Consider the following 14,359-nt stretch of genomic DNA (forward strand, 5'->3'; position numbering starts at 1 on the left):
ATTAGGTCTCTACTGCATTTAGTGTTTATCTGACTGAAGCCCTTTTTATACTCAGAATCCTCCGTAAAGATAACGGGAATGTTCTTGACCTGGAGGCCCCAAGGGATAGTGCCTGCTTTAAGATGTTTCAATAGAAAGTAACCGTGAAGCTCAGTTCTAATATGTTTTTTCTGAAGTCGTATTAGCTTGTCCACCTCATTTTGTTGTTTAGCTGAGGTGCTAAGGGAAATGGATGAAAATGGCGAAGATTCAATAAGGTTTTGAATATGGCTTTCTGAGAAGGATAGTGTGTCTTTGTCTGCCATGTTACGCAAGGGGAACCCTTGCTACGCCCTAAATGGTGATATATTTCTGAAAAAGGGGACGTATTCAAACGTCGCTCCCAGACCACTCGGACATAAGTCCGCTCAGAACATTAACCCAAAGTGGTGGCTTGGCCCGATGGGAGGGAGGGTAGGCAGGGCCTAAACTAGAGGAAACCAAAAATTTGCCTATGCCTCCAAACAATGCAATAATGCAAACACTGAATGATTAGAGATAAACCATAAATTTATTAGTTTATCTCGACAAAACTTTTGTCATTGAATCAATACGTAAGTTACAAAATTCACTTATTTTAGGAGCAGACAAAGAGAGAACCATCGACTTCCTTTCTAGCCATATGGAGATCAATCGAACAATGTGTAAGTATCTACAGTGAACAATTATAAAGCAAAAACATTGCGCTAAATCGTACATACATGGACATTAATGAATCAAAAAGAAACTTTTCAAGAAACAGGTAAACGATCACAGTTTGAAAATCATAAATACAGCAACATGTGAGAGCAAGGGTGAATCTTTCAAATACAACAACCCCTAACTCATGAAGTGAATTCGTTTGTGTAAAAAATCACAGTAAGCCCATTTTGAATATGTGACTATCAAAAGCCATTGGTGTGAAGACAAATGTATGAGTTCAAATGTCAAAATGCCTAAAGTCAAATGCCGACGCGTTTCCAATCCTGCCAGTAGTTTACAGGATTTTCATCAGGGCGGGGAACGAGTCCATGGGAACTGTTTTCCAAAAAGAATAAAGAGTTTGTTTTAGTAAACTGCAAACAAACGCCATTGTGTTCAAGTGCAAAATGAACCGCATTGTGGTGCGGCATACCTTGAAGGTAGTGGCCTGTGTGGCTTCAATTTTGGGAATAGCGCTTTGGCTCTTTTGGTCAGGCGGGTCTGGGCTGTAACAAGAAAAATGACTGCTGTCACTGATTTGAAAGTGACCCACTACACGCTGAAGGAAATAACATGAAGGAAAAAAGATTTTACCTTGAGTCTTTACAACATTAAGTCAAGGCAGCCGGTGGCAGGATTATTTTTCAATTATTTGATCTGGGGACAGAAATGACGATATTTTGAGAAATTGTGCCAAAACGATAAAAGAACAGGCACTGGAGCATCACCGCTCCGATGGGAACACTTACTTTTAAAAGTTGAACACGGGCGGAGGGATCGGACCGGTGTTAACAATGGAACGCTGTCCGTTCTAAAAAATAAGAAGGAAAGGAGGCTAGCAACTGTGCGCTGAATCACGCAGTGGAAAGGTAAAAGATAAAAACTGACACTCAATGGCAGGTGAAGAAGGGATCAATCGCTTACCAAACAACGCCACGGGGGGCTCTGCTAGACTGCATCCTTGCTTCTACCGGCACCTACAGGCTTTAGTTGTCCAGGGCGCTGCCGGTACTGGTGGTGATAAAAGCATGTGTATGCTAACAGCCAATGGGATGAGTTAAGAGTGCTACTGCATTGTGGGAAATGGAGTCCAAGTGTGGAGTCAAGCTCGATTGATTTCACTAAGCGTGTTTAGGCCCTTGTTCACACTATCGAATCGCAGTATGAGGTATGCCTCCTTACGCAAAAGCATAGTTTCTACATTGGGGTAGCGTTTAGAGTCCAGCCAGACAAGTGGTGTCCATTTGAAATCGTTTTCTGTGTGCTGGTTATTTACAAAGTGTTCAACCATGGGTGCGGTCATTACTCGTTTTTTTATCCGGGATCGGTGTTGTGTAATGCGTGCATTAATGGCTTGATTTGTCTTGCCAATATAGACCTTGTCACAAGGACAGACCACTGCATAAACGATATTTTTTGTTTTACAGTTGGTGAATGCATCATGTGTCCATTTGATGCCATGATTAATGAAGGTGTCCCCTTCAATTGTAGAAGAACATGAAACACAGTTACCACATTTGTGGTGCCCAGTGATTGGTCTGAGGTTCCACTGTGATATGAGGTCACTTTTGGGCGGAGGAATATGGGTGTCTGCTTTGATGAGATGCTGACCAATATTTGGGTTCTTTCTCATTGCAAAGATCGGTTTGGGCAAAGGGTGCTCCATTGTTTCCAGCAAGTGCCAATTGTTTCGGATGATGTTTTTGAACTGGTTCGTGTGTTGCCCGAAGGTAGTCACACAAACCAATTGATCTAATTGCTTTTTTTCTTTTACCTGAAGGAGTGTCTCCCTCGGGGTGAACTTCGCCCTGTTTTTGGCATGCTTTAGTAATTTCTTGGGGTATCCTCTGACAGCCATCTCATTACAGAATCTTGTTGCGTGGAATTCAAAATCCTGTAGATTGGTACAATTGCGTCTTATGCGCAGCAGTTGCCCATAAGGTAAATTATCCTTAAGGCTTTGTGGGTGTGAGCTATTGTAGTGCAGGATTGTATTCCTGTCGGTAGGTTTTTTGTGCAAAGAGGCCGTCAGTCCAGATGTGCTGGTACCTACTAGGACGTCCAGGAAAGTCATTTCTTTGGAACTCGAGTTCATCGTAAACTTAATGTCTTGGTGTCGTGAATTCAACCATGCGTGGAATTGATCAAGTTCGGTCTGGCTCCCCTGCCACAGGACCCAGACATCGTCTATGTATCTCAACCAGTGAATCATGTGATGTAAAAAGGGGTTGTCCTTATAAATGAAGCGTTCCTCGTATTCGGACATGTAGAGCACCGCCAGCTCCGGCGCATAAGGACAGCCCATGGCTGTCCCTTTGATTTGTATGTAAAAATCACTCTCGAATCTGAAATAGTTACTCCGAAGAGTCAATTCAGCCAATTCCACAATAAATGCGGTTGGAACCCGGTGGGGTCTTTCGCGTTTTTCTAGGTATAGTTCAATGCACGCATTACACAACACCGATCCCGGATAAAAAAACGAGTAATGACCGCACCCATGGTTGAACACTTTGTAAATAACCAGCACACAGAAAACGATTTCAAATGGACACCACTTGTCTGGCTGGACTCTAAACGCTACCCCAATGTAGAAACTATGCTTTTGCGTAAGGAGGCATACCTCATACTGCGATTCGATAGTGTGAACAAGGGCCTAAACACGCTTAGTGAAATCAATCGAGCTTGACTCCACACTTGGACTCCATTTCCCACAATGCAGTAGCACTCTTAACTCATCCCATTGGCTGTTAGCATACACATGCTTTTATCACCACCAGTACCGGCAGCGCCCTGGACAACTAAAGCCTGTAGGTGCCGGTAGAAGCAAGGATGCAGTCTAGCAGAGCCCCCCGTGGCGTTGTTTGGTAAGCGATTGATCCCTTCTTCACCTGCCATTGAGTGTCAGTTTTTATCTTTTACCTTTCCACTGCGTGATTCAGCGCACAGTTGCTAGCCTCCTTTCCTTCTTATTTTTTAGAACGGACAGCGTTCCATTGTTAACACCGGTCCGATCCCTCCGCCCGTGTTCAACTTTTAAAAGTAAGTGTTCCCATCGGAGCGGTGATGCTCCAGTGCCTGTTCTTTTATCGTTTTGGCACAATTTCTCAAAATATCGTCATTTCTGTCCCCAGATCAAATAATTGAAAAATAATCCTGCCACCGGCTGCCTTGACTTAATGTTGTAAAGACTCAAGGTAAAATCTTTTTTCCTTCATGTTATTTCCTTCAGCGTGTAGTGGGTCACTTTCAAATCAGTGACAGCAGTCATTTTTCTTGTTACAGCCCAGACCCGCCTGACCAAAAGAGCCAAAGCGCTATTCCCAAAATTGAAGCCACACAGGCCACTACCTTCAAGGTATGCCGCACCACAATGCGGTTCATTTTGCACTTGAACACAATGGCGTTTGTTTGCAGTTTACTAAAACAAACTCTTTATTCTTTTTGGAAAACAGTTCCCATGGACTCGTTCCCCGCCCTGATGAAAATCCTGTAAACTACTGGCAGGATTGGAAACGCGTCGGCATTTGACTTTAGGCATTTTGACATTTGAACTCATACATTTGTCTTCACACCAATGGCTTTTGATAGTCACATATTCAAAATGGGCTTACTGTGATTTTTTACACAAACGAATTCACTTCATGAGTTAGGGGTTGTTGTATTTGAAAGATTCACCCTTGCTCTCACATGTTGCTGTATTTATGATTTTCAAACTGTGATCGTTTACCTGTTTCTTGAAAAGTTTCTTTTTGATTCATTAATGTCCATGTATGTACGATTTAGCGCAATGTTTTTGCTTTATAATTGTTCACTGTAGATACTTACACATTGTTCGATTGATCTCCATATGGCTAGAAATGAAGTCGATGGTTCTCTCTTTGTCTGCTCCTAAAATAAGTGAATTTTGTAACTTACGTATTGATTCAATGACAAAAGTTTTGTCGAGATAAACTAATAAATTTATGGTTTATCTCTAATCATTCAGTGTTTGCATTATTGCATTGTTTGGAGGCATAGGCAAATTTTTGGTTTCCTCTAGTTTAGGCCCTGCCTACCCTCCCTCCCATCGGGCCAAGCCACCACTTTGGGTTAATGTTCTGAGCGGACTTATGTCCGAGTGGTCTGGGAGCGACGTTTGAATACGTCCCCTTTTTCAGAAATATATCACCATTTAGGGCGTAGCAAGGGTTCCCCTTGCGTAACATGGCAGACAAAGACACACTATCCTTCTCAGAAAGCCATATTCAAAACCTTATTGAATCTTCGCCATTTTCATCCATTTCCCTTAGCACCTCAGCTAAACAACAAAATGAGGTGGACAAGCTAATACGACTTCAGAAAAAACATATTAGAACTGAGCTTCACGGTTACTTTCTATTGAAACATCTTAAAGCAGGCACTATCCCTTGGGGCCTCCAGGTCAAGAACATTCCCGTTATCTTTACGGAGGATTCTGAGTATAAAAAGGGCTTCAGTCAGATAAACACTAAATGCAGTAGAGACCTAATGGTGCATACCATTGAGACAGCACAGAGGATCTGCAGTCAAGAAGAGAAGGAGATTGAGGAGTTAATCAAAACCATTAATGACACCCAAACCACAAGTGATGCGAAGATATTGTTGGACAAAATAGAAAAAGAGATCGCATCATTTAAAGATTACTCGCTCAACATTAAAACAACACAATTTGAAAAGGATTCCAAATCCTTTAGACTTGAACAAGTGTACCCATTTCTCAGGGAAGATTTTTACACCTCTGGCGAATCTAGAGGAGCTTTAAATACATTTCAAGGGAGATCCAGAAACAAATTTATTACATTCTCTGACACTACTTCCTCCGACTCTTCTTCTGACTCTAGACAACCTAATTCTAAAACACGAGGTGCAGGTAGGGGATCAACTCCTTTTTTAGCCAGGGGCGGCCAAACGCGGCCGTGCTTCAAGCAACCATGGCAAATGCGCACCCGCAACAAGAACTACAACAACTAGACTCATCTACCATAGTGAATCTCTCTGACAAATTATTGAATAAGAATGAAGAAATGCTTCTTGGCTTGGGCCTGAAATTTGTCCCAACTAAGAGGACTGATTTTACAAAATTAAAACTTGAGGCACTTGATTTTTGTCGCAAATTGAGGCTGAAGGCCCATTTCGCTGGTACTGAAATGACGTCCCCACAGGAAACAACTGGACTAAGGGTTAAATCCAGGTTTACCCCAATGACAAACATTCCTAAACAAATCATTGCTTTTGAACAAGCAGTTCTGTCCTCCCTTACTAAGCTTGAGAAAAAGAGCAGCTTTGTCAAAAATAACCTCGGCAAAGACACCCAAAAGGCAATTACTGACCTCAAATTGGACACATCCATCATTATAAAACAGGCGGACAAGGGGGGTGCGGTGGTCTTATGGCCCCGACCCATGTATCTCACCGAAGGACAACAGCATGTAAACAATAAGGATTGGTACAGACCATCTAAAGAGGATCCTGTCCTTATGATCCAGGGCAAAATAGCACAAATCACTCAAAGAGCCTTAGCTGAAGGCTTCTTAGGACCAAAAGAGCATGAATATCTAAACAAAAAATCACCTAGAACGCCAATTCTCTACTTCTTACCCAAGATCCACAAGAACGATCAGACACCCCCGGGCAGACCCATTGTGTCCGGTTGCGATTCAGTGCTTGAACCGATATCTAAATACATTGATTTTTTCTTAAAACCATGTATAGAACAAGTCAAATCGCACCTGAGAGACACGACTGATTTCATTAACCACATTGAAGGACACTCATTTGATGAGACAACGCAATTGATGGTGACACTAGATGTCGCTTCTCTTTACACACAAATACCTCAGGATGAGGCTTTAGAGGTTATTGAACTATACCTAGAAAAACGCGAAAGACCCCACCGGGTTCCAACCGCATTTATTGTGGAATTGGCTGAATTGACTCTTCGGAGTAACTATTTCAGATTCGAGAGTGATTTTTACATACAAATCAAAGGGACAGCCATGGGCTGTCCTTATGCGCCGGAGCTGGCGGTGCTCTACATGTCCGAATACGAGGAACGCTTCATTTATAAGGACAACCCCTTTTTACATCACATGATTCACTGGTTGAGATACATAGACGATGTCTGGGTCCTGTGGCAGGGGAGCCAGACCGAACTTGATCAATTCCACGCATGGTTGAATTCACGACACCAAGACATTAAGTTTACGATGAACTCGAGTTCCAAAGAAATGACTTTCCTGGACGTCCTAGTAGGTACCAGCACATCTGGACTGACGGCCTCTTTGCACAAAAAACCTACCGACAGGAATACAATCCTGCACTACAATAGCTCACACCCACAAAGCCTTAAGGATAATTTACCTTATGGGCAACTGCTGCGCATAAGACGCAATTGTACCAATCTACAGGATTTTGAATTCCACGCAACAAGATTCTGTAATGAGATGGCTGTCAGAGGATACCCCAAGAAATTACTAAAGCATGCCAAAAACAGGGCGAAGTTCACCCCGAGGGAGACACTCCTTCAGGTAAAAGAAAAAAAGCAATTAGATCAATTGGTTTGTGTGACTACCTTCGGGCAACACACGAACCAGTTCAAAAACATCATCCGAAACAATTGGCACTTGCTGGAAACAATGGAGCACCCTTTGCCCAAACCGATCTTTGCAATGAGAAAGAACCCAAATATTGGTCAGCATCTCATCAAAGCAGACACCCATATTCCTCCGCCCAAAAGTGACCTCATATCACAGTGGAACCTCAGACCAATCACTGGGCACCACAAATGTGGTAACTGTGTTTCATGTTCTTCTACAATTGAAGGGGACACCTTCATTAATCATGGCATCAAATGGACACATGATGCATTCACCAACTGTAAAACAAAAAATATCGTTTATGCAGTGGTCTGTCCTTGTGACAAGGTCTATATTGGCAAGACAAATCAAGCCATTAATGCACGCATTACACAACACCGATCCCGGATAAAAAAACGAGTAATGACCGCACCCATGGTTGAACACTTTGTAAATAACCAGCACACAGAAAACGATTTCAAATGGACACCACTTGTCTGGCTGGACTCTAAACGCTACCCCAATGTAGAAACTATGCTTTTGCGTAAGGAGGCATACCTCATACTGCGATTCGATAGTGTGAACAAGGGCCTAAACACGCTTAGTGAAATCAATCGAGCTTGACTCCACACTTGGACTCCATTTCCCACAATGCAGTAGCACTCTTAACTCATCCCATTGGCTGTTAGCATACACATGCTTTTATCACCACCAGTACCGGCAGCGCCCTGGACAACTAAAGCCTGTAGGTGCCGGTAGAAGCAAGGATGCAGTCTAGCAGAGCCCCCCGTGGCGTTGTTTGGTAAGCGATTGATCCCTTCTTCACCTGCCATTGAGTGTCAGTTTTTATCTTTTACCTTTCCACTGCGTGATTCAGCGCACAGTTGCTAGCCTCCTTTCCTTCTTATTTTTTAGAACGGACAGCGTTCCATTGTTAACACCGGTCCGATCCCTCCGCCCGTGTTCAACTTTTAAAAGTAAGTGTTCCCATCGGAGCGGTGATGCTCCAGTGCCTGTTCTTTTATCGTTTTGGCACAATTTCTCAAAATATCGTCATTTCTGTCCCCAGATCAAATAATTGAAAAATAATCCTGCCACCGGCTGCCTTGACTTAATGTTGTAAAGACTCAAGGTAAAATCTTTTTTCCTTCATGTTATTTCCTTCAGCGTGTAGTGGGTCACTTTCAAATCAGTGACAGCAGTCATTTTTCTTGTTACAGCCCAGACCCGCCTGACCAAAAGAGCCAAAGCGCTATTCCCAAAATTGAAGCCACACAGGCCACTACCTTCAAGGTATGCCGCACCACAATGCGGTTCATTTTGCACTTGAACACAATGGCGTTTGTTTGCAGTTTACTAAAACAAACTCTTTATTCTTTTTGGAAAACAGTTCCCATGGACTCGTTCCCCGCCCTGATGAAAATCCTGTAAACTACTGGCAGGATTGGAAACGCGTCGGCATTTGACTTTAGGCATTTTGACATTTGAACTCATACATTTGTCTTCACACCAATGGCTTTTGATAGTCACATATTCAAAATGGGCTTACTGTGATTTTTTACACAAACGAATTCACTTCATGAGTTAGGGGTTGTTGTATTTGAAAGATTCACCCTTGCTCTCACATGTTGCTGTATTTATGATTTTCAAACTGTGATCGTTTACCTGTTTCTTGAAAAGTTTCTTTTTGATTCATTAATGTCCATGTATGTACGATTTAGCGCAATGTTTTTGCTTTATAATTGTTCACTGTAGATACTTACACATTGTTCGATTGATCTCCATATGGCTAGAAAGGAAGTCGATGGTTCTCTCTTTGTCTGCTCCTAAAATAAGTGAATTTTGTAACTTACGTATTGATTCAATGACAAAAGTTTTGTCGAGATAAACTAATAAATTTATGGTTTATCTCTAATCATTCAGTGTTTGCATTATTGCATTGTTTGGAGGCATAGGCAAATTTTTGGTTTCCTCAGCTATGTAGTAGACATGCAAAGTGGATCTGAAGTATTTTCTCTCGACAGTCAACAAGACACTCAGACATTTATTATGGTGATGTTTGAAAGAGGAAAACTTTAAGATTGATGAATTATTTAACTGAGTTACACATGGAACCTTGAATTTGAAGATTGCTCCTTTGCAACAACTACTCAAATAAATTCAGAAAGATTTATCTACTTAACATTACCAGATTGTAAAACTGTGTCTTTTGACAGGCTAATGAAAAATGCACACCCAAAGATGACCTGCTCAAATTGTAAATTAGATTGTATGTCTACCTTGCAGATACAGAGAAGTGGAAAATACATTATATTTATGCTACAACAATGCTGACCTGATGGATCAAAAATAGAAACTGAAGTTACAAACTTCAAAGCAGAACAAATTTCAATTTCTTGAAGAACATACACAACATTGGGTATTGGCTTTCATGGAGGACTTCATATAACTTCAGGACACTACACTGTGTATTTAAAGATTTCAACTGAATTGACTGGATGCAATGATAGCAAGCCAACTTTTAAAAATAAACTATCTTTTAAACTTCCAAATTCATATCTCTTAATTCTTCGCCCAAAGTTTTAAGGCAGATTAGCAAGAGTAGTTTACATTCCTTGCTTTTTATGGATGATCAGTGTGTAAGATATAATACGGCCTAGCAGGCGTGATATCTTCAAAAAGAAGTCTAAAATTAGAACATGTGTTATATCTATTTCGTGAAAGAGACTATTTCAGTGTAAAAAATGTGTGGCCTATATTCCTTTAAATTATTTGATTACTTTTAGCTACAATAACTTGTTAAGTGTTTTTGTGATGCATGGTATGTCTTTTTCTATTGTAATACTGAGCAGTTCTTGTGTTTGTTTTCTACAATGTATATGAGTGGTTTTTGCCCACTGTTCAACAATGATTATTTATACAGTACATTGTGTGCATGTACAAATATAAAACCTGAGAACAGCAAAACACTAAAAAGGATATGGTAAAGAAATATATGTGTTTTACAGTGTTACAGGTGTATACTGCATGCACTTGAGCATTAGTGTTTTTTTGTCAGTAATTTAAACTTTATTGGGAAACATTTAAATATACTCCAATAACATGCATTTCTGTTTTCTTCTTCTATAACAGATGGATGGATTCAATTTGTTGAGATGTTTCGGTAATCAATTTTGTATATACTTGTTTTAAATATATAAATAGATAGAGTAATAGAGACCTGGAACTCACTGATGCATACAATAACATACCCTTGCAAACACTAATGCATTCACTCGCATACTCACCCACTTATGCATCCACACACTGACATGCTCCGGAACTCACCAATATATAAACTAGCACACCTATGGACACACTCATGCATTAACTGACATTCTCGGGTTCCATCATACACACAGTGACACACACTAGAAGTCACTAATACATATACTGACACACACATAAACTGACTAATGTATTAGGTAACATACTCACTGACTCAGTCATACAGAGTCTGACACACTGTAGCTCTCCCTCATACATACACTGACACACCCATGAATACACTCATGCTTTACCTTACATATTCACTCAGTCATTCACACACTGACATACCATAGGTTTCACTAATAGTGAGTAATTCACTGGGTGTATGGGTTCATAAGTGCATCTGTGAGGGGCTGTGTGGATGAGTGAATGTGTGTATGGCTGTTTTGGTGAGTAAATGGATGTCTCAGTGGTACATGTATGAGTAATGACATAGGTGAAAGGTAGTATATGTGAGTATTGGAGTATATAAGTGACTATGTGAGAGTGAGTGATTGTGAGAGTGGCTGTATGGATGAGTGTGTGCTTGTGTCAGTGATTGTAGAAAAGAGTAAGTATGTGTAGAAGTGATGTGGTGTGTGTATAACTGCATAAGTGAGTAAATGGCAGTGTGATTGATTCTTTGGGTGACAGACTAGGTGTGTGAGTAATGCTATGGGTGAGTAGTGGTGTGTTAGTGTCTGTATGGGTTTATGTACATATATCAGTGGTTGTATTGATGAGTGACTGTGTGAATTAGTGACTGTATGGGTGAGTGAGTGAATGTGTGTGTAGACCTATGAATCAGTGAGTGGGTATGTGCTAACTGGTGTTGGTGTGTCTATTGTTTCGAGAATGGTGGTCTGTATATTATAGTGGGTATATGAAAGGTTATATTAGGGTGTGAGGAGGTGCAAAAGATATTGAGTGGATGATGTATGTAATCAGTGATGTCACTGACCATGCCATGAGTGATGTCACTGACCATGTCATGAGTGATGGAATATATATATATTCTTTGCTTTTTTTGCAAATTGTAGGCCTAAAAGGGTATGGTTTTGACTTATACTGGGTGCTCCCTTGTGTATGGACAAAGCTAACATTTTCAAACTTTCGAATGGAAGTCCTAACTACCCTAAAATGTACTGAATAATTTGAATTCATCCTGTTGTAATAGTCTATCATCTCTCTATTTTACACGTTGTTCTGTTCATGATGTCTTGGGTTCGATAGTAGGGTTGATTCTTTTTCTGCTATTCTAAAGCTAAATCCAAGATTCATTCTGAACAATGCATCTTACAGGATTAGTATGCAATGTGTCATGATACAAGTGGCAGTGCATTCTGGAACCACCTATACTATTTTTGCAGAGAGTGTTTGCCGGAATAATTTTGTTACAGTTATTGGGAAACATTTGGAACCATCTGACTTTAATCTTGAATGTTATACCAGAGAGGAAATTGAGATGTTAGAAATGAGACAGTTAGACTTCAGATTTAAGAATAGATATTCTATTTTTTATTTGTATGTGGCTAAAGAGGTTGTATGACAGAAGCATGCATGGCTAAACCACGCGTACAAGAGTGTCCCAACAACAAATGTGTCTTAACCACACATTCCTTTACCATACATGCCTTTACCACACAATTTCATTATGAACGTATAATAGGGATATATGAGGTAAAGATCATAATTGGCCCTAAAACCCAGCCCCATCCCTCCAATCTATCCTTTTCCCACCCCGATTTCTAAGGCTTGCCCCAACATCCCAAAACATACCCCAACCCCAGGCCCCCCACCCTGAGCCCTAAAACTGCCCCAAGCCCTCAAACCTAGAGAGCCATTAAACTCGCAGTGAGCCTTAAAACTCGAGTTTGCGTCCCAAAGACTACCCCAACACCAGCTCCCCACTGTGAGCCCTAAAACTGCCCCAGCCCTTAAAACTGTCCCTTCCCCCAATAATGAGCCTTAAATCTCAGCCCCTGCCCTGTAAATTACCCTGGCCTCCCACCCTAAGCACTAAAAACTTACCCTTGCCCCTGAAAACTATGGGGATGTTTGTGTAAGTAGAGAAAAGAGGCACAAAGTATTGAATGAGTGCTGGGAGTGAGTGGTTCGGAGAGTGATGTTGTAAATGTGGGCAAACAGAGTCGTTGATTAGAGGGTGGAAAGACAACTGCTTTTGGCGGGAGGAGAAATATAACTAAGAAAAGTGGAGGATTACATTTGTAGTGCATAGTTGTGCAGTCTTTATTATCAATCTTTTTCATATAAATGTATAGTATAATATTGGTTTTGTTTTTGTTGTTTGTTTATTTGTTATTATTTATTTGTAAAGGGATGGGATGTGTAGAAATGGTGTAGCTTTGTAGAATGTTGTAAGTAGATCTTGGGGAAAGTAGAATTAGAATGTCTGATGTCTTCTAAGTACTTAAGTAAGGGTTATGAATGCTGGGGACACAAGATGCTGTACTAAACATGAGTGTGAACAAGTTCTCCAATCTGTCTGAGTTTGCTCAAATAAATACATTTTCAACATAACTGTGTTGGAAAGTAACTACATGGTCGTAGGGCAGCTTGTAGTATAGGAAGAAGGAGTTCCTGCATTCCGAAGCACATTTTTACCCACTGTGTTCACAGCGGTCGTGAGGAGTGAGGATGCCGGTGGTAGCAGGGAATCTGCTGGTGGGTATACAAGGCTTTAGCTCACTTGTAGGTTATGTCATTGTATTACAATGATAAAATGGACATGCAAAGGGCTCCTCCAGTAGCGTAGAACTGTGGAAGGCCTGCTTTAGCCATGGGAGTTCATCTGCTGCCAACCTTGTAGGTGCAAATACCCCCCCAACCTAGCTGGGAGTGCTGTAAAAGATGTTGGCCATGCAGGCTCCAGCATCTCATTCTGCGCATTGGAATAATATATCCTATAGATGTGACGTAGGACTGAGGTCAGTAGGTCTCTATCAAATATACTAAACTTAATTGTGAGTGCCAGCGTGCTCAGAGGTCACTAGAAACTTTCTCGAATACACAAGAAGGGATAACATTCTGACAACCGCATAAACATGGCAAGTTTGTTTCCCTAGGACTGGAAAATATCTTCAGAGTCGTGGAAACAATAGATAACTATTTTACTCAGTCAATCGTGCATGCTTCGTTTCTACAGAGTTGCAGAGAAATAGTGAGACAGGCGTTTTCAATAAAAGGTTTATTGAACAGTCTGCTTTCTCATGCAAGAGAGGTGAACTGCTACAATCGTTAGACAGAATGCATACAGCGAGAATAGTATTATAAAATATTACTGTTATAGCATTGTCTAGTTCTATGACATATAAAAATACATACATGAATAACACTGGCTAAAATACTCAACTGGTGCATCTAAAATACGCCTACCCCAAAGTATCTAACCTAAGTCTAGTAGGAGGGAAGAAGTATGGTCTTTAGCATAGGTTTAGTTCTTTGCCAAGAATTGCCAAAGGTTTCTCTAGGTTCTAATCAGCTCCATACCTTAGAATGAACGAGGGTGGTATCTCTGTCTCGGACTCGGTTTCCCAACACCCCGCGAGGGGAGTCAAAAATACTGGAGCTTGATTCTCGGCAGAGGAGGACAGCTTCTTGTCAGTGCATCAGCTGGAGAGTCAGCTTCTTTCGGCACTTGCTGTAGTGAGCTGCATCCGGCAAGTAGGTAATCGAACTGCACCGAACCACACCGTGCTTTGCTATAGAAAGTGAAGGTATATTTATACCTTGAAGGT

Source organism: Lissotriton helveticus, chromosome 2_2, assembly GCF_964261635.1.
Source record: "Lissotriton helveticus chromosome 2_2, aLisHel1.1, whole genome shotgun sequence".
In the NCBI taxonomy this organism is placed as follows: Eukaryota; Metazoa; Chordata; class Amphibia; order Caudata; family Salamandridae; genus Lissotriton; species Lissotriton helveticus.